At 46.8% G+C, this 18,666-nt stretch overlaps 3 protein-coding genes across 6 annotated transcripts in view; 1 reads left to right on the forward strand and 2 right to left on the reverse strand.

The window, feature by feature from the left end:
• The window catches only part of TXNDC17 (thioredoxin domain containing 17), a 997,418-nt gene that overhangs the window by 691,783 nt on the left and 286,969 nt on the right, over nt 1-18,666 (reverse strand). Inside the window, exon 1 of one of the 3 annotated variants that reach the window (XM_050765562.1) lies at nt 7,192-7,195. The exons of the other annotated variants lie outside the window; for them this stretch is intronic. The gene's annotated coding sequence lies outside the window, so the exon portion shown is untranslated. Of the gene's footprint in view, nt 1-7,191; nt 7,196-18,666 lie in introns of those variants that run through there. 3 annotated transcript variants of the gene reach the window in all.
• Nucleotides 1-18,666, forward strand: part of LOC126939805 (uncharacterized) — a 910,157-nt gene that overhangs the window by 482,635 nt on the left and 408,856 nt on the right. The window lies entirely within an intron of this gene.
• The window catches only part of WSCD1 (WSC domain containing 1), a 392,253-nt gene that overhangs the window by 174,473 nt on the left and 199,114 nt on the right, over nt 1-18,666 (reverse strand). The window contains exon 6 of the mRNA XM_050765322.1: nt 17,154-17,323. The gene's annotated coding sequence lies outside the window, so the exon portion shown is untranslated. The remainder of the gene's footprint in view (nt 1-17,153; nt 17,324-18,666) is intronic.

Raw genomic sequence — 18,666 nt, forward strand, 5'->3', positions numbered from 1 at the left:
AGACAAAAGACTAAGAAAGTATCCCCCTGACCTGCTAGGTATTGCTGATGGTCAAAACACCTGTCCATTTATAATCACAGTAAATAATTGTCAAGTGCAGCTAACCATTGGCACCCAGTTTGATGCAAAAAGAATGAGTGCAGCTTTGGAAGTATGAACTGGATATCAAAAGTGTCATCGTGGCCAGGCATGGTGGCTTACACTTGTAATCCCAGCACTTTGGGAGGCTGAGGCAGCTGGATCAACTCAGGTGTAGAGTTTGAGACCAGCTGGCCAATATGGTGAAACCCCGTCTCTACCAAAAATAAAAAAATTAGCCAGGCATGGTGACGGGCACCTATAATCCCAGCTACTCAGGAAGCTGAGGCAGGAGAATCGCTTGAACCCAGGAGGCAGAGGTTGCAGTGAGCCAATATCATGCCATTGCACTCCAGCTTGGGCAGCAAGAGCAAAACTCTGTCTCAAAACAAAACAAAACAAAACAAAAAAAACAGTGTCATCATTACTAGGGTCCCCCACTGGCCTCCAGACTGACTATGGTTGCCTGGAATTCTGAGAAAATGTTGTAAAAACAGAGGTCTCCGTGACTGTGTTGACTTCAGAGTGACCACTGCTATCATGAAAGGAAGTAACATGATGATTCAAGACCAGCATTTCAAAAGCAATAAATTTTCAAAGAGTTTTGTATGTAAGTTCTCTTACAGTTTCCTTCCAGTTTAATCTCTTTGCAACCACCGTAACAACCAATATCCCATAAGCAGATGTGAAGAGCATCAATTTGGGATTTTATATAGTGGTTTTATCTTCTTATGACCTCTTGGGAGCATACCTCTGAGTGCTAGGACAGGAATGTGGACACACCTGATGTCTTGGCTCCAGCCCTCCTGAGTGACTGAGAAACACTAACATTACTTAAATACTAATAATATTATCTCAGGGTTGACATAACTTAGCATCTGGCATTTGCACCATGGAGTATGCTTTTAAAGGGGAATATTCAAAGGGAATTGCCAAGAAAATGCAGCTTTATTTCTTTCTTTACAACTGATCTAATCTTCCTCACCATCCTCCATCCCTCTAGCTAACAAAGGACAGGAGGTATCGGGGGGAAAGGACAAATCTTAAACTTTACAATCAATAGTATCTTGGTCTCTGATGGCTTGATGGTCTCTTCTGAATAACTCAGTTCCTTTTAGATACAATCTTCATCTCTCAGATTTCTTCCCTCTACCTCTGCTTCTCTCTGAGATGGTGTCTGAGTGTCTGGGGGCTCTTGTGCCCTTGTGGCTGAGAAAATAAGGGGGCTTCTGGTCTTGATCTCTGTCACAGAGTGGCCAGCCACACTGTCTCATCCCCTGGGAGGATGGCGGTCATGTTGACGCCTCCTTGAAATCCAGGGTTCAAGCCACGCACACTCTGGGCCTTCATCCTCATGCCATGCATTGGAGTGTCCTCTGTACCTCCTGAGCTTCTGGTTCCCTGCACAGCACACACAGCACTCACAGGCCATGGGGGCCCAGGGTACCTCCCCAGGCTCATCTATCAGGGCTCACTCACAGCCGAAGCTATACCTTCTTTCCTAGTCTACAGTGGCCTGTCTCTGAGCCAGAGACTGGGCTATGCCTTCAGAACTAAATCATCCCTCTGACAGTGCACAGGGGAATAGTGCCCCCGATTTCATCTTCTTAAGCTCTCCAATCTCTATGAATCTTTCTTCAGCATTGTCAGGTTAGGTACATGTCCCTGAAAGGGCACAAAGACTCTGGCATGTGATCTCCTTGCTCCCCCTCCATCCCTCTCCTCTCCACCCTTCTCCAGGATGGAAGAGATGAGCTTCAGCTTCTTTTCTCACTGGCAAAGCCTTCCCCTACATCAAATCCTCTTCTTCCTGGGCACTAGCCTGATTGAAGAAGAGGAACCCCTTCCATACTACCAAAGAAACTCTATGAGCTGACCCACTAGGCCTGGCTGTCTTAATACACAAACTCTGAGACAATTCAAACTAGGAATTACTGTATTCATTCATTCGTTTTCATGCTGCTGATAAAGACATACCTGAGACTGCAATTTACCAAAGAAAGAGGTTTAACTGGACTTACAGTTTCATGTGGCTGGGAAAGCCTCACAATCATGGTGGAAGGCAAGGAGAAGCAAGGCATGTCTTACATGGATGGCAGCAGGTAAAGAGAGAGAGCTTGTGCGGGGGAACCCCTCTTTTTAAAACCATGAGATCTTGTGAGACTTATTCACTATTATGAGAACAGCATGGAAAGACTTGCCCCCATGATTCAATTACCTCCCACTGGGTCCCTCCCACAACATGTGGGAATTCAAGAGAAGATTTGGGTGGGGACACAGCCAAACCTTATCAATTACTAAGGACAAAAATACAATACTTAATAATAAAAAAATTACCTCATTATGCAAATTATGGAATAAATAATCCATTTGGGAAACTGAGGCCTGCATGTTTCCTAACATGCAGAGACCTGACTGTGCTACAGACATATGGACCCATCAAGACCCACAATAATTTGAACAGCAGCGAGGGGAAAATGTGTGGAAGGCCAGAACATAACTCTCACATGCCTAAGTTATCTTTGTTTTTAGCACCCCCCAAAATAAGGACATGAACCCACATGTTCTGATATAAGGGAGTAAAGTTTCAACTAGTGATTTCTTTCCTTTTTTTTTTTTTTTGAGACAGAGTCTGGCTCTGTAGCCCAGGCTGGAGTGCGGTGGCGCAATCTCGGCTCCCTGCAACCTCTGCCACCCGGGTCAAGCGATTCTCCTGCCTCAGCCTCCTGAGTAGCTGGGACTACAGGCACGTGCCACCACGTCCGGCTAGTTTTTTTGTATTTTTAGTACAGACAGGTTTTCACTGTGTTAGTCAGGATGGTCTTGATCTCCTGACATTGTGATCCGTCCGCCTCGGCCTCCCAAAATGCTGGGATTACAGATCTGAGCCACCGTGCCCGGCCCACAGTTATTTCTTTCTTTTCTTTTTTTTTTTTTTTTTGAGACAGAGTCTCACTCTGTCGCCCAGTCTATAGTGCAGTGGTGCTATCTCGGCTCACTGCAAGCTCCGCCTCCCAGGTTCACGCCATTCTCCTGCCTCAGCCTCCTGAGTAGCTGGGACTACAGGCGCCCGCCACCATGCCCAGCTAATTTTTTGTATTTTTAGTAGAGATGGGGTTTCACCATGTTAGCCAGGATGGTCTCCATCTCCTGATCTCATGATCTGCCTGCCTCGGTCTCCCAAAGTGCTGGGATTACAGGTGTGAGCCACCGCGCCCGGCCCCACATAGTGATTTCTAATAAGATAGAGTAACAATCCCAAAACACTTTCCCAGTGCACGCTGTGAACATCCCACATACCTGCTCACACACACCTGGTCCTAGCCTTCGGAATGGCCAGCAGAGCACTTCCATCCTTCCTTTGGCCTTAAGCAGTGGGTCTCTGCAGGCAGAACAACAGCTCTGCTTCTTAGCCCTAACAACGTAAAGGGCAGTTTCTCAGAGACAAAAGGGAAGAGACTGCTGTTACCCCAAACGCCCATGGACCGTCCTTGCTTATCTCCATTCCCGAGTAGTGCCCTCATTTCCATTCCATTTGTGATGCCCGTCAGACATGCAACTTGGGTGGCAATCAAGCCCAATCTTTCTTGTATGCTTGCAGTCCAGCAGGTGGCTGGGGGCACAGCCTCCCTCTACATTTTGGAAGAGCAAAGGGGTATCTTCTTTAGACTGAACAATGGCCGAGTAGCAAGGGATCATCTTGAATGTCAGCCTCTCGTACCCAGAAACCATCAAACCAAGCCACAATTAGACCGGGTCAGATGCAACACCAAGGACCAAGGCCAGTACCTTGCAGCCTCTGAGCCTCTTTCCTGCCTGCGCTTCAGAGGGATCCAGGATGCCTGGATGGCAATGGCCACAAAGAAAACCTTGTTCATTCCAAGGATGTGATGACAGGGTGACCTGGGATGGCAGCCAAGCAGCTAGGACCCTCCGTATGGCTCATAAATGTAATTTTCCTGTGGTAGCAGAGGTTCTTTTAGTTAAAGGTAATTCATCTCTTCTTGATGTGACAGGTGGTTGGAACAATTTCTTTTACTTTTAGCAAACCTACACAAGGTACAAGAAGCCTCATGCACAGAAGGAAGGAATTAGTCACATGCAACAATTGGGACCTAATTTCTTAGCTGCCAAATAGGACTGAGGAAAAGAAGCTTGGGCTTTTTGAAGAATCTCTTTTATGCTTCCAGGAAACAGATCTCCAATCAAGTTTATTGTTTTCAGTTGTAAGTGACAGACAATCCAGAATAAACTCATTAAGACAAAAAAGAAAATTGATTGCCATATAACCAAAGAGTCTGAATCAAGCATCAGGCATGGGCTGATCAAGGGTTTGAATTATGTCACCAGCAACTGCTCTGTCTCTCTTCATGTCTTCATTTTTCTCTCTGTGTGGATTTCTTTCTCACTTGAGCACTTCCCTTGTGGCTGACAAATGACCACTAGAAGCTCCTGGGGCCATATACTTCTAGGCTCAAATCCAGTACGCTGGAGGAAATACTTCCACATCTTTGTCCTGACATTCACAGCAAAATCATGATGTTCTCTCTGATGGGACAAGCTTTGGTCAGGAGACATCCATGAGTCAATCACGAAGGCCCAGATAATGCAACATACTAACTGGTATTAGGCTGGGTTGTATGCTGCATCCTGGCACATGACTGAGACCGAGGGAGGGGCAACGCATAAACAGAATTGAAACTGTTGCCAGGAGACCAGGCAGGAGGGCGTGTGTGGGTGCTGAAGAGGAAAACAACCATTATCCTCTACAAGTACTAACATTTAATGAGCTCCAGCTGTGTGCAGAGGGCTTTCCATGCCATCTCTCATTTATCCTGTCAACAGCGCTGTCCCTATTTTATAGAAAACACAACTGAGGGTCAATGCAACTAAAGGACCTGCCCCCACGTCAGCCAGCTCATGAGTGGCAAAGGCAGGATTTGAAACTGGGATCCTCAGTCTGTATTTTTCACAGTCACAACCTCCATGCAGCCTTTCTTGAGCTCACTCACGAAGACTGCCAGGGAGGCCCTGAGCCATAATCCACCCACAATGGGCTCAGCCCGTGGCCACGCCTAACTCTGACACTGCGATTATATGACAATAAATCTGTGCTTGTTGGCTGAATATGTATGGTCTGGAATTTCTGTCACTGGAAATGGAAAGACCCCTAATGGATAAAGCAATCACTGTTAGTACACCTGGTCTATTTTCAGAACGTGAACTTTTCCTGACTCCCTAAGCACTCAGCTTCTGCAAAGAGCAAAGAGTCCATCTATCCCTGGCATCTCGACACCCCCAGCTGTGGACATGTCGGCAAGTTCAAACTCATCTTCAGAAATAATCGTTCCTTTTCCAAGTGAATCACTTCCACCCCCATCCCCAACTCCTTCCCACTAATCACGGTCAAGATGGTGCTGCTGATTTCAGCTGTTCCTCCACTGAATCAGGAAGCTTCTTATCTTATCTGAACCAGATACAGCGCCTTCAGGGAGCAGTCAGGCCTCGCAAGGCGGAACATCTGCGAAGAACACCCAGTGTTGACTACCCCGACGCATCTGTCTTCATGATGAGCTGACAGAGAGAAATCAGTGCAGGAATAAAGATAAGCTTCCAGGTGAGCGGTGGGAGCGGATGACAGCGGGCAGTGCTGTTTCAAATGTCCGATATGTAGGTTGTCAAAGCCAAGGAGAGAAACTCAAGCCCCGAATTCAGCTGTTGCGCCTGCATCTGAAACAAGAGAGACCTGTCCTGGGGCTTCTCTTGGCTGCTCTTCCTGTCCCTTCGGAGGTCAAAACTTCCCCTGATGGCTCCTTCCCCACCCAGCATCCAGCACAGCTGCCCTTTGCAGGTGTTTCAAGGGCGACCAATGCTTTCCACGTATTTCCATTGTGCTCTGACAAACACATTCCCCCTTCAAACTCATTATCTGCCCTCACCACCTGCCTCCACCTCCATCAGAGTCTGTCTTTTGCTGAATGGCTTTAGGCAGGCTAAAAATACCAACATTTTGGTTCCCCACACTGTCGTCTGATCAGTGTCTAAACCAGAGGTTCGCAGCCTGAGCGGTACATTAGATTCACCTGTGAGTTTTGTTTGTAATACAGATGCCTGCCCCACCCCCTTCATCTTTGCCAGGATCAACTTTTTCAACTATGACCAGCTCAGAACACTCCTCTCAATGTACAAAACAACCCACACGCTCGCTATGTGGGAGGTACTCTGATATTTTCTACACTACTCTCTCTCTCTCTCTTTGTGATGCTGATCACGATCTGCTAAGAGCTCATGCAGATTAGAAAAAACTTATCTGAGATATGAATTGGTGTCATTCTCTCTGTATTTCTTCTCTCTATCCCAGTTTCAGGCCCTTAATCCTTTTCTTTCTTGTCTTTTTCTTCTTGTGCAATTCCCTGTCTTAGAGACACTTTTTATTTTTTTATTTTTTATTTTGGCTGGTCAGAATACAGAAACTGCCTGAAGTCAAAGGTCTTTCCAGACTTTTGTAAAATCCTCAACTGTTTGATGAGGTTGTGCTTGATACTTCTGACAGGGAAAGAAAGAATGGCTTTGGGAAGTGACAAGAGGTTTGGGGCCGGTTTCTACCAGACTGGAAATAGGAAAGCCCTTGGAGATTCTGGAGTAGCTGGGAGCTGTGTCCCATGTGCTAGGCGCGTCCTGGAGAGGACTCCTCCACCCCTGCTCCTCCTCCTGCGTGCTGTCCTTGCAAAGTTGGATGCTAACATTTCCCAGCCGTGGCAAAAATTCTCAGCCCCCAAGGGAATCAGAAAGCTGCTGGACTTCCAGGGACCACACTGGGAAATGAGGATTCTGTGACAATTGCCGTAATGACCTAGAAATTAAACACCTAGCCTATTTTCCAGGTGCCCCTTAAACTCCTGAAATCTTCATGGAGCCCAAGAAATGGGGAGGAGGAGGAGCCTGTCGATGAATGAAGCGGACTCTCCCACCCTCTCGGTGAGATATGGACTCAGTCAGACTTAGGTGGATTTAGAATAAAATTAAGAATTGTAATATTCCTTTTATTCCTGCATTTGTGAATTAAGAGTCGCATCCAATTCTACTTCCACTGGTTCCTGCTCTTCATCCTCTCCCCGCCATCCACACTGCCCCTGCTCTGATTCACACCAGACTAGATTCACTGTTCTCTCCCATTTTATAAACAGGAAGGCAAGGCCCACTGGGATAAAGGACTTGGTACGGTCACTCCGCAAGCTGATAGTCAAGTTGGTCCTTCAAGTCCAGCTTCCACAATAGCCCACACTGGAGGTGAGAGACCAAGCCAGAAATGCTGTAAAGGGAGAAAAACAGGTTCCTACTGCTCAGAGTGGCTCCCCAGGCACTTCCCACAGTGCCCATGCAGGCACAGCCAGGTCAAAAGCCCAATGGCCTGCAGTCCACCTTACCCTGCCTCACCCTGCCTGGAAGCAGCCCTGTTACATAGAATGGTGTCACCTGCTCCCCAAAGGCCTCCGCCAAGGCAGAAAGCCCTGTGGGTCCAAGAATCCCAGCATCGTTTTGGGCAGGCAAAAGTTTCAGCATGTGTGATTTGGAGCAGGAACAGAGCAGGAGATGGCCCAGTGTTCTCTGCAAACATCAGCCTCACTGAGCAGGATCAGAGCTTAAGCCCGATACACAGATTTCATAAGGTGTTTAAAACCAACTCAGCATCATCAACATTACACCTTCGCGCCAATCCCAATTTCCTAGAAAATCTGTCCCTTAGTGTAGGTCTGTCACTGCAACCTCCACCTCCCGGGTTCAAGTGATTCTCCTGCCTCAGCCTCCCTAGTAGCTGGGATTACAAGCATGTGCCACCACGCCTGAATAATTTTTTCAATTTTTAGTAGAGATGGGTTTTTGCGATGTTGGCCAGGCTGGTCTCAAACTTCTAACCTCAAGTGATCTGCCCACCTCGGCCTCCCAAAGTGCTGGGATTACAGGCATAAGCCACCACGCCTGGCCCATTTCTTTTATTTATTTAAAGCGGTGGAATATACCTAACATAAAATTTACCATTGTGACCATTTTTAAGTGTACAGTTCTCTGGTATTAAGTACATTCACGCTGCTGTGCCACCCTCACCACCATCTGTCTCCAGAATGCTTTTCATCTTGCCAAATTGAAACTCTGTACCTATTAAACAATCACTCCCCATCCTCTCTCCCCTTTGACAACCACCTTTCTACTTTTTGTCTCTGAATTTAACTACTCTAGAGACCACATGTAAGTGGAATCATACAGTATTTGTCCTTTTGTGAATAGCTTATTTCACTTAGCATGGTATGCTCAAGTTTCATCCATGTTGTATAGCACGAGTCAAAATTTTTTTCCTTTATTTTTCCTTTTTTTTTTTTTGAGACGGAGTTTCACTCTTGTTGCCCAAGTCGGAGTGCAGTGGCTTGATCTTGGCTCACTGCAACCTCCATCTCCCAGGTTCAAGCGATTCTCCTGCCTCAGCCTCCCGAGTAGCTGGGATTGCAGGCGCCCACCACCACACCCAGCTAATTTTTTGTATTTTTAGTAGAAATGGGGTTTTACCATGTTAGCCAGGCTGGTCTCGAACTCCTGACCTCAGGTGATCCACCCGCCTCGGCCTCCCAAAGTGCTGGGACTACAGGCGTGAGTCACCGCGCCCGGCCAAAATTTCTTTCCTCTGTATGGCTGAATAATATTCCAGTTTATGCATATATCTTATTTTGTTTAGCCATTCATCTGTCAGTGGACACAGGTTACTTCCACCTTGTGGCTATTGTGAATAACGTCACAATGAACATGGGTGTGCAAATATCTCCTCGAGACCCCACTCGCAGTGCTCTCAGTCATACACCCAGAAGGGGAATCGGTGGATCACGTGGTAATTCTATTTTTAATTTTTCAGTGAACCATTATACTGTTTTCCTTAGTGGCTAAAAGTGCATTTGTTGGGGAATTTTCCAATATTTCAAATGAATCTTTAGAATAAAGCTGACTTTCATTTGATTCAGAAAGGGTTTGATTTCTTCATTCCTAGAAGGTAACCTGAAACTGCATAAAATATTTACACAGAATATTATAAATTATGCTTCGCCCAAGCTGGCTGCCTCTGAATGAGACACCAGGTTCCTACTGCATCCCTGGCTTCAGTGTGGGTCATTCAGTCTAATCTTAGCGGAGAGCCAGTCCTCTGGGACACAGTCACACCTCTCAGACACCCCGGGCCCTGGACAATGGTGTCTTAGTCTTCAGATCACTGAGCATGAAGGTGAAGAGGGTTAGTTATGGTCCCGGGCTGTGATTGGCAGCTCCCTCAGGAGAATACAGAGTTGGGGATGGGCAATTTCCCCCAAATGCTGTTGACAGAAGAAGGGAGGAGGATATTGGGTGGGCCATAACCAGATATTCACTACATTTGTCTTTGGCTTACCACTTTACATGCATGCACATGCATGTGCACACACACACACACAGCAATTTTTACTAATATTAAGATCTTGGAGCCAGGTGCGGTGGCTCACTCCTGTAATCCCAGCACTTTGGGAGGCCAAGGCAGGTGGTTCACCTGAGGTTGGGAGTTCGAGACCAGCCTGGCCAACATGGTGAAACCCCCGTCTCTACTAAAAATACAAAAAATTAGCCGGGCGTGGTGGCACATGCCTGTAGTCTCAGCTACTCAGGAGGCTGAGGCAGGAGAATCTGTTGAACCCAGAAGGCAGAGGTTGCAGAACCAAGATCATGCCATTGCACTCCAGCCTGGGCAACAAGAGTGAGACTCCATCTCAAAATTAAAAAAAAAAAAAAGATCTTGGAGGAACTGCATTTAAATAACCACTTCATGGTTGGCCAAAAACACAATACCTCCCTCCCTCCTTTAAAAGATGAAAACCCAATGCTGTGTCCAGCTTTAAAATGTAGGATCTGGCCGGGCACAGAAGCCCACACCTATAATCCCAGTACTTTGGCAGGCAGAGCCGGCCAGATCACTTGAAGTCAGGAGTTCGACACCAGCCTGGCCAACATGGCGAAACCCTGTCTCTACTAAAAATACAAAAATCAGCCAGGCATAGCAGCAGGCATGTGTAGTCTAAGCTATTCGGGAAACTGAGGCAGGAGAATCACTTGAACCCAAGACGCAGATGTTGCAGTGAGCTGAGATGGCGCCACAGCACTCCAGCCTGGATGATAGAGCAAGACTCTGTCTCAAAAAATAAAATAAAGTCTAGGATCTCTGGAAAATGTCCCTTCTTTTTCAGGTTTTATCATAATCCTTCTGTTTCGATACTCTGCCACCTCTGAACACAATAGGAAGTTTCACTACATTTATATACCTTACAGATATGAATAAGAAGAGAAAAGATACATCTTAACATTTTAGCAGAAAACAAATAAAAAAATACAAGTAAAGGCCATAGCCTTCATTTCTGCCTTAAGTCACATGACAAAGCTCATATTTACGACTTTCTCGCCTATGCTCATCCTTCCTAATTCCCCTCGCTTATGTGCCTTAGTTGACCAGGGTTCCTCACCTGCTAAATCAATACAAATATTGCATCCTTCGGTGTCTTCTCCTTTGCTGATCTGCCTGCGGCACCCGTTAACTTTATCCCTGGGTATAGTGGCAGAAAGAGGGGGGTTTCCATTTGAGCCTCATTTGCAGAGCAAAATCCCTCAATCCGTCCTTCCACAGAGCAATCAACATAGGAGACACCAAATTCCCCTCTAATGATAACCAGGGGACAATCTGGGGTTCCAATGGAATGGAATTTGATTGTGATTTTTGCTGGAAGCAACTCTCCCTCAGGAACTAAAACTTATCTATATATGAGGGAAGTGAAGGCATACGATGAAGGAGGACCCTTGGTGGGGACACCCCCTCTACACTATATATTGGGTGTTGGTTCAGAATATATTTCACACCCTGCAAGACACCATCCCAAGGTTATGAGCTATCATCTCCAGCTGGGACTGTTATTACAGCTGGTTTTTCAACAGACCATTCAAATCTTTTTAGAGGCAGCTTCTTGTTGAAAATGGGGTACAGTGAGACTCGTAGGCCTCAGTCCATGGACCCCTGTCTTTCGTTGTAATATAACTCTTTAAATGGAAGGTGATCTGTACAAGATGCTATGTACTACAAAAGTCATTCACGGGTCAGGTGCGGTGGCTCACACTTGTAATCCCAGCACTTTGAGAGACCGAGGTGGGTGGATCACCTGAGGTCAGGAGTTTGAGAACAGCCTAACCAACGTGGAGAAACCTCATCTCTACTAAAAATACAAAATTAGCCAGGTATGGTGGTGCATGCCTGTAATCTCAGCTACTCGGGAGGCTGAGGCAGGAGAATCGCTTGAACCCGGGAGGCAGAGGTTGCAATGAGCTGAGATTGCGCCACTGCACTCCAACCTAGGCAACAAGAGCGAAACTCCACCTAAAAAAAAAAAAAAAGCCATTCACTAAGTTCATAAGTGGTGGTTATGGCCAGCAAAGGCGTGGAGGCAGAGAAAAACAAGCCCAAATTGCAAATCGGTGTGTATTCCGGGGAGGTCCCATTGTAGCCGCTTCCATAATGAAAACTGCTCACTAGGGAAGCAGGCTGCCACCACGTGGCTGGCTGGTCCCGTCAGAACATGGTACAACTTTGGGCTGTACCCAGATCTCTACTCTACTCCCAGATCTGCCATCTGTGGATCCACTTCTCTGTGCCTTCAATTTTCTTTCACCTTTTAAATGGGAATGATAATAGAATCTACTAAGGATTAAATGAGTTGAATGAACAGGGCCAGGCGCGAGTGGACTCTGAAAGCATTGTATACCATTATTATGACCATACCAGACATTTTCCGTGGGTCTCCCACACTTCTGCAGGCCTTCTGAGCAGAGACGTTGACAGCTTTTGTACCACACTATCTTTTCAAGGATGCTTGTACAGAAAACAGCCTTAGAAGATATAGCATCTCCCTCCAGAAAAGAGGGAAGATTTGATCACTGTCCAGGCTAATAAAAAGAATGTTTCCCTCTGAGGAAAAGGATGAAGCAGGTTTGCTTGCAGCTCATTACAAAACATTGGAGTTTCCTAAGCTTGGGTTCCTTCTCTGAGACACAAACCTACTGCATATGCAGCGTCCAGCTGGGCCATTTTGCATCACCTCATGGAACTTGGGGATAAGGACAGCTGATGCAAACATGAAGCTCAAGCTGTCTGCTGTGCCTGCTGTGAGCAACAGTCTTTTTTCTCTGATCCAGGAGTCTCATGTCTTCTGCCAGCATTTATGAAACTGTAACAAACTGAATAGCTTGTAGGGTAAGATCTCAGACCTTTCCAAGTTCTTTAGAACCAGAGGCATCAAGTTAGCTGCTACTGCTGGCAAATCAGAATCGATAGCAGTGATTTCCAGAACTCGTTTGCCCCACATTGCTGAACCCATTCATAGGCCCTATGCAGGTCTTCAGGGATACCTTATCCAAGACCTGTTTGAGAAGTTTTGTTTCCATATGCAGCACTTCTCTTTGATGGAGTGTTGTTGGGAAAAGCTAACCTCATGGCTAAATCAATCAATAACCCCTAAATAGCTCAGATTGTATGGTTATCTACCTTCCCTGACTAGACATTCAGCTTCCCTTTCACAAAAGAAGTTTAAGTACTTGCTAATGCTCCAACATTTAAGGAGCTTCACTGTGATTTTTCAAATCAGGGCTTACCCAAGTCACCATAGAGTATCCCAAAAGGCCAAATGACAAAGTATTTAATACCTTAGCTCCAGCCTGGAACAGCTGGAGAACTGTTAGGGAGATGAACACCTCTCCGTCCCCACCCTACCCTCAAGATACTCACATTCTAATCCCCAGAACCTGTGAATACATTAGTTACACGCCACAGGGGAATTAAGGAAGCAGACGGAATTAAGATTGCTAATCAACCGACCTCAAAATAGGAAGATCATCCAGGTGAGCCCAATATAATCACAAGGATCCTTGCATATGGAAAAGGAAGGCAAAAGAGAAGAGGCAGGGTGAGGTGAGGTGACGTGGAGGTGAGGTGGGAGGTGAGAGGTGACAGGTGATAGGTGAGAGGTGAGGTGAGGTCGAGGTGAGAGGTGAGAGGTGAGGTGAGGTGAGGTGAGGTGATCAAGATTCCACTGGTTATTGCTGGCTTTGAAGATGGAAGGGAGCCACAAGCCAGAATATGGGAAGTTTCCAGGACTGGAAAAGGGCAAGAAAACAGATTCTCACCTAGAGCCTTCAGAAAGGAACACAGCTCTGCCCAGACCTTTATTTTCGCCCCTGGAGGCTTAGGTCAGACTTCTGACCTACAGAGCTGTGTGGTAACAAATATGTGTTGCTTTAAGCCAATGAGTTTATGGTAATTCGATACAGCAACGACAGAAAACTAAAGAACTTCTTCATGCTCTGGGGTCTATTCAAAGCTGGTAGTAAAGACCAATAAACAGGTCAAGACAGGGCAGTTAATGTGGGTATGATGATGTCTCCAGACCCTCCAAGATTTGCTCCTGCTGTTAGTGGATGCCATCTGAAATCCTGTCCTTCACATGAAGTCTCGTGAGACATGATAAGGCAGCGACAGCAATCTCCACCCCTGAGTTTGGTTTTTGCAGTCCCAACCCTGTGGCTACAAGTGGAGTAAGACTCTTACTATAGTCGCATGATTTTCCATTATTGGTTGTCAGTTAACCTGGCGGGGGAGGGTGTGTGTGTGTGTGTTTGTCAAGCCATAGAAGCTCCTCTAACTTAAGGCAAAAAGGAATCTATTGGAAAGATGCTGTGTGGCTGATAGACAGATGCAGAGTTGAACTATAAGGCGTCCATAGGGACAGGAGCTACCTCCACTTATTTGAACAACAAATTCCTCCACGTTTCCTTCACACTCACCTCACAGGCCTATTATGAGGATCAAATCAGAGCCTGGAGTGGAGAGAAAGGTGTCAGAGAGATGGTGAAACCCTGTGCACCAAGGTTTCTCTTGCTACCACCTTCATTCAGACCTTTCGTTAATAGTTCAATTATTGTGGAAGACAGTGTGGTGATTCCTCAAGGATCTAGAACCAGAAATACCATTTCACTCAGCAATCCCATTACTGGGTATATACCCAAGGGATTATAAATCATTCTACTATAAAGACACATGCACATGTATGTTTATTGCAGCACTATTTACAATAGCAAAGATGTGGAACCAACCCAAATGTCCATCAATGATAGACTGGATAAAGAAAATGTGGCACATATACACCATGGAATATTATGCAACCATAAAAAAGAATTAATTTATGTCCTTTGTAGGGACATGGATGAAGCTGGAAGCCATCATTCTCAGCAAACTAACACAGGAACAGAAAACCAAACACCGCATGTTCTCACTCATAAGTGAGAGTTGAACAGTGAGAACACATGGACACAGGGAGGGGAACATCACACACTGAGACCTGTAGGGGGTGTGGGGCAAGGGGAGGGAGAGCATCAGGACAAATACCTAATGCATGCGGGGCTTAAAACCTAGATGACGGGTTGATGGGTGCAGCAAACCACCATGGCACATGTATACCTATGTAACAAACCTGCACGTTCTGCACGTGTATCCCAGAACTTAAAATTTAAAAAAAAAAAAAAAAAGTTGACATGGCGGTATCCTTGTGGATAGACCTTGGGAATTCAAACGGAGGCTCAGAGCTCACATTTTCCAAGAAGCCCCACCAGACTCAGATCTCTCTTTCCCTCTGCCAGCACCCTCTCCACCCCCAGTCCCCCACCCCCAAAAGAGCCACACAGACTTCCCTAGTGCCCTGGACCTTTGGCCTAATGATCAGAAAAGTATTTTTCCCAGCCAAGTATTCTTCAAACTAGTGGGACCAAGACCGAGAGTGGGGTAAGGCCCCAAGGTAAAGACTGGCCACCGAGGCAGCCATCAGTACATTCAAAGAAGGTCACCAAGAGAAACTGAGGCAGGATAGACATGAAGGAGAAACACCAGATTTGCTACTTTCTTACAACTTCCTCAAACACAGCGCTCAGCTAGCCATTGAGGGTTTCAATAAGCCTGCTCTGTGCCGAGCTCTGCAGGCATCATCTCATCTAAGGCTGTAGCAGCTCTATGAGGTACAAGGCCTATATCAGAGATGATAACCAGTTTCAGAGAGAAGGCACTTCCCCCAAGTGCACACTGCTTGCAAACGTCAGAGCTGGAATTGGAAACGTCACCGTGCTAGTCCTGATGGTACAGGACACCTCAGCCACCAGGGCACTATTTCTTGGCACACTTCCCCCACCGGCCTGTGGCTTTCTCTAATGCCCTCCTCTCTCCCCCGGGACAGAGAGCTCCCAGCCCAGGTGTCAATGCCCCCAAGCGAGGCAAATTGCAGTTGTTGCTAATTAGCAGGCATTTAATATCAAGGAGTCACTAATGCACCTGAAGTCTCTTGACAACAAATAAAGTACTGAACCCAGGGCAGGACCGGCCTCCCTGTGAGGCTGAAGCCGCCTTGCCTGCCATCTCGCCCACCTGTTAGCAGGCCAGGGTTTTCTTCTCTTTGCCCTTTCTATCCACTGAGACATGCAGGAGGGAAAAAAGGCCCTCTCTGTCCTCTGGCATTCATCTTCTTTGCCTGAGGCAGGTCTGCAATGTCAAGGGCTAATTCCACGTGGATAAATCCTGATACGTGAATTGGCCCCAGCTTTAGGCTGAGCCATGACCCTGGTCCCACAAAACTCAGTTTGTGCCTCCCCAGTATGCCTGTAACAGGGCCAGGGCTATCTTTTCCCTGTTTTCACTGCCCCTCCCTCAGGTGGGCTAGTTGGATGGTGTAAGAGGCAGCTCAGAGGCACAAGAGGAGCTTTCCTGGGCTCAAAGCCCTCACCTGCAGGTAACCCCAGTCCAAGAGAACCCTGCCTTCCCTCCTGACTCCTCTAGTCCTCATGCCGTCTTCTCTGAATGCCAGGGCACCATGCCCAGTGGCAACCAAGGAGCACCAGACAGCTCCTGGTTAACTCATGCCCCACAGGAAGTGTGAAAGTTCTTCCTAGCACACAAAAAGAAACTGAAGGAATTTTCTCTGAAGTTTCTGAGTGCCTAAACCCACTAAGGTCTTCTTCATCAACTGGGGAAATCTAGAGGTTTGACATCCCAATGAAAATGTATCTTGAGGCCGGTCGTGGTGGCTTATGCCTGTAATCCTGGCACTTTGGGAGGCCAAGGTGGGCAGATCAGTTGAGGTCAGGAGTTTGAAACCAGCCTGGCCAACATGGGGAAACCCTGTTTCTACTAAAAATACAAAAAAATTAGCCAAGTGTGGTGGCGCATGCCAGTGAGCCCAGCTACTTGAGAGTCCGAGGCAGGAGAATCGCTTGAACCCGGGAGGCGGAGGTTGCAGTGAGCCAAGATTGCACCATTACACTTCAGCCTAGGCAACAAGAGCAAAACTCCATCTCAAAAAAAAAAATGGTTAATATTGTCAATTTTATGTTTTGTGTATTTGACTACGACTAAAAAAACATCTCCTGCATAAATTTCATGAAAAGCCACAGCTGCCAAGTGGCAGAGATGAGCACAGAAACTCTGAGAATGGGGAATCATCTTACACCATCCAGCTAGCCCACCTAAGGGAGGGGCAGTGAAAACAGGGGAAAGATAGCCCTGGCCCTGTTACAGGCATACTGGGGAGGCACAAACCGAGTTTTGTGGGGCCAGGGTCATTGCTCCCAGCCCAGAGCAATGAGAAAACACCAGGTGAGGAGTCGGGTCCTGGGCAATGGTCTGGGCCCTCCCAGTTGGCCCACACACCATCCTGGGCCTGTCTTTTTCATTCACTGGTTTTTCTGGGCTCTAAAACCAAACCAACAAATGCCTTCAGATTCTCTGATTCTGAGTGTGTCTCTGTGGTCACAGAACACCATTAAAGATGCCAGAGCAGGCTCACACAGGGAAGTGTCAACTCTCCCATTCCTGGCCCAGCATCAGATAGAGAGAATGAGCTACTAATTCAGACAGAGGCGCCAGGTGCCAAGAGGCGCCCGCAGTACTCCCCGCCTGCAGAGACAATAATGGTTTATGACTCTCAACTCACCGGAAGGTTAGTCAGGTCAAAGCGGCAACTTGAGCGTTTGTTTAAATCTCTGTCCAAGAATTTCTCAACTTGCTGCTGGAAGATAATGAGTTCTGAGCCACGCCAGAGTCAAGCGCTCTGTGGGTTTCACACAATCTCCTCTTTGATGAGAAATCCATGCATATTCATCACTAAAAAGGGGGGAAAAAAAGGAAAAGCACCATCATTCACTCAGAAAATGTTTGCTGAGCACTACTATGTGCTGGACACTGTTCTGGGCCCTGGAGATAAGTAACAGCGGTAAACAGAAGAGACACGACTCTGCCCTCAAGCAGTCTGCATTTTAATGGTGGATCCTCCAAGCTTGGATGGAAGAGTCAGGGAGGAAAATAACACAAGGCAAGGGGATAAAGAGCATAGAGAGTGCCACTCAGAAAAGGCCCACGCCTGTAATCCCATCACTTTGGATGGCCGAGGTGGGAGGTGTCAGACCTCTGAGCCCAAGCCAAGCCATCGCATCCCCTGTGATTTGCACGTATACGCACAGCTGGCCTGAAGTAACTGAAGAATCACAAAAGAAGTGCAAATGCCCTGCCTCGCCTTAACCGATGACATTCCACCACTAAAGAAGTGAAAATGGCCGGTCCTTGCCTTAAGCAATGATATTATCTTGTGAAATTCCTTTTCCTGGCTCATCCTGGCTCAAAAAGCTCCCCCACTGAGCACCTTGTAACCCCTACTCCTGCCTGCCAGAGAACAACCCCTCTTTGACTGTAATTTTCCTTTACCTTCCCAAATCCTATAAAACGGCCCCACCCTCATCTCCCTTCACTGACTCTCTTTTCGGACTCAGCCCGCCTGCACTCAGGTAAAATAAACAGCCATGTTGCTCACACAAAGCCTGTTTGGTGGTCTCTTCACACGGACACGCATGACAGGAGGATCATTTGAGGTCAGGAGTTCAAAACCAGCCTGCCCAAGAGGGTGAAATCCTATCTCTACTAAAAATATAAAAATTAGCCGGGCATGGTGACAGGTGCCTATAATCCCAGCACTTTGGGAGGCTGAGGCAGGCAGATCACTTGAGGCCAGGAGTTCAAAACCAGGCTGGACAACATAGTGAAACCCCATCTCTACTAAAAATACAAAAATTAGCCAGGTGTGGTGGTGTGTGCCTGTAATCCCAGCTACTCTGGAGGCTGAGGCAGGAGAATCACTTGAACTCAGGAGGTGGAGGTTGCAGTGAGCCAAGATTGTACCACTGCACTCCAGCCTGGGCTACAGAGTGAGAGTCCATCTCAAAAAAAAAAAAAAAAAAAAGGAAAAAGAAAAGGTAATCAGGAAGGTCTCCTCATCTCATGCAGATATTCATTGCAGCACTCATTACAATAGCAAAGATGTGGAATCAACCCAGGTGTCCATTGACAGTGGACTGGATAAAGAAAATGTCATACATATATATCATGGAATACTATGCAGCCATGAAAAAGAACGAACTCATGTCCTTTGCAGCAACATGGATGCAGCTGGAGGC

This window comes from Macaca thibetana, chromosome 16, assembly GCF_024542745.1.
Source record: "Macaca thibetana thibetana isolate TM-01 chromosome 16, ASM2454274v1, whole genome shotgun sequence".
In the NCBI taxonomy this organism is placed as follows: Eukaryota; Metazoa; Chordata; class Mammalia; order Primates; family Cercopithecidae; genus Macaca; species Macaca thibetana.